Below are 2,277 nucleotides of genomic sequence, written 5' to 3'. Positions count from 1 at the left end.
GGTTTTACCGGAAGTGACGCATGCATGTCATGGGCAGCCAAGGTACCAGGAACTAGGATTGCACTGCTGTCTACACAGGTGTTCTCCTTACCACTACCGGCTAATGTTCGCACAGGCACTTTACATTGCTTGAGTATATTGGATTTTTATTACGTATATTATGTAAGGGGAGGATTGGGGTTCATTAAAATGCTTATCAACAGTATAACGCTATGTGGCCAATCTGTTTTTTTCACATGAATCCTTGCATGATATGGCTAGAAGCCTGGTGGGAGTTCTCGCAGAGCGGTCGACGGTCAGTGATAAGATCTAAGGCGCATTATTTCTGCATATGTGGTGAGTGCATCCCTAAAGGGGAGATCATCTCACGTGGTAAAGTGTTTTGGTGGAAAGTGTTTGTCTTCACGATCAAAATTACTACATGGCACTACTGAACCGCATCGCAATATTCCATATATGAACAGTATATTGAAGCTTGCCATTTTAAATATATGACAAGAGCGCTGCTGCAATATTCTAAAGGGACTCTGCTATTTAGAGTGTTTTTTTTTTTAGTATTATTTTTATAAGCATATTTATGTGCGCCAGTGAGCCCCTCCGATCACAAATTGCAACAAGTGGAGGATCAGCTTATGTTGACGGTGGCGGTATTCATTGCTGCCTTTTGCGAGGCAGCACAGCAAGAGGCAGCTGAGCAGGTGGCAGCAGAGCAGGATGCACCTGTGGTTCGCCTTCGTCAGCCACGGATTTTTGCCCCACTGACATATTTGTAAAACACACAGGGCTCGGATATCCATAGCAGGTTTTGCTTAGGGTGAGACGCAATTATGAATCTCCTTTAGCTCATACAGAATAAAATCTCACCATCCAAAGGCTGTAGTCATGTTGTGCCAGGCATGGTCAGATTGCTTGGGACTTTGTACATCTTGAGTCAGGGCAGCTTCCAAGCCAAAAAAAAAAAAAAAAAAAAAGAGAGAGATAGAGAGAGATATATAGATATATATATTATATGTATCATTCATTTTTTATCTTTATTTTTACTAAGAACCATTAGTTGTTTTTTATTAATTATAATGGGATTTATGTATGTTCAGTAATTCACCAATCACCAGCTTTTAGATATTGCTTCTCCAGTCGCAGTATGTTGCTGCAGGTGCATATCCCCCCTCAGCGTGATCTTTACTTTATTTTATTGCTATTCCAATTGGGCTGGTTTAACTGGGTTGGTTAATGTTTACACTGTTTTTATAAGTACTGATCTGTAGTTGAATCGTGGCGTGCCAGTCTGTGGGCACTCATATGCGTGTGCAGAGCTGTATGTATAGCGCATGGGTCGCGCTGGCGGTTGGACGATTGATAATTTACCATATTATAATTCATCATTATTAGTATTATGATTATTTTTAATAGTATCATATTTATACTACTATAATACACACATTACTATTAGTAGCGACTTCATCATTTAAATTCATCATCAATATATATTTAACAATATTTAGTTATTCATTTCATCTAGATACATTTTTATTAATTTCATTATTTAAATGGTATTTATATCATCATTTTCATCATCATTATCATTTTACCATTTAGTATACACACTAGTAGTGTATTGAGGCTATGTGGTGTTTGTATCTGTATGGGCCGTCGTCTGTGTGGCAGCTGCTTGCTCTGATTGACATCGGAATGGCTCTGGTGGGCGGACGGCTTTCGACATGTTGGTCCCGCCCCCAGCTGCACGTCATTGGGCTGACTCACGCCGCTCTTGCTGCCAGTGGAATGTGCATCATGCGGAAGGGGCGATGTTGATCCCGCCTTCCTCCCCGAGTTTGGAACGCAAACACATCGGCGTGCGTTCCATCTAGATACAGACACGCTGCAGCTACCAGCCCGCCGCGCATTCGATGCGGAGGCGCTCCACAGGCACTGACCCCCGTGAGAACACTGTAGGTACATGTATGTCTCTATCCATCTTCATAGCCTCTCACCTTGGTACATCTTTTGATGCGATGAGTGATGTTTTAAGTGGGAGATTCCCACTCACCATGGTTGGTAATGTTCACTGTGATCTATATCTGGTATGTTTGATACACCTCATGCTATTTGTTGCCTCTGCATTCTGTGTGCACAACACGCCACGATCCACCCACTACCTATATTATATTTTTTTTTTTGTACACCAATTGGGATTTTTGCCCGTATGATTAGAGGGCAGAGAAGGGAGGGATCTTCTAAGGGGGAGGAGCCCTGTATCCCATCCTTGTTAAACTGACA

Source organism: Aquarana catesbeiana, linkage group LG01 (genome assembly GCF_042186555.1).
Source record: "Aquarana catesbeiana isolate 2022-GZ linkage group LG01, ASM4218655v1, whole genome shotgun sequence".
Classification (NCBI taxonomy): domain Eukaryota; kingdom Metazoa; phylum Chordata; class Amphibia; order Anura; family Ranidae; genus Aquarana; species Aquarana catesbeiana.
The sequence above is the reverse complement of the archived record's forward strand: the minus strand, read 5'-3'. Positions refer to the sequence as shown.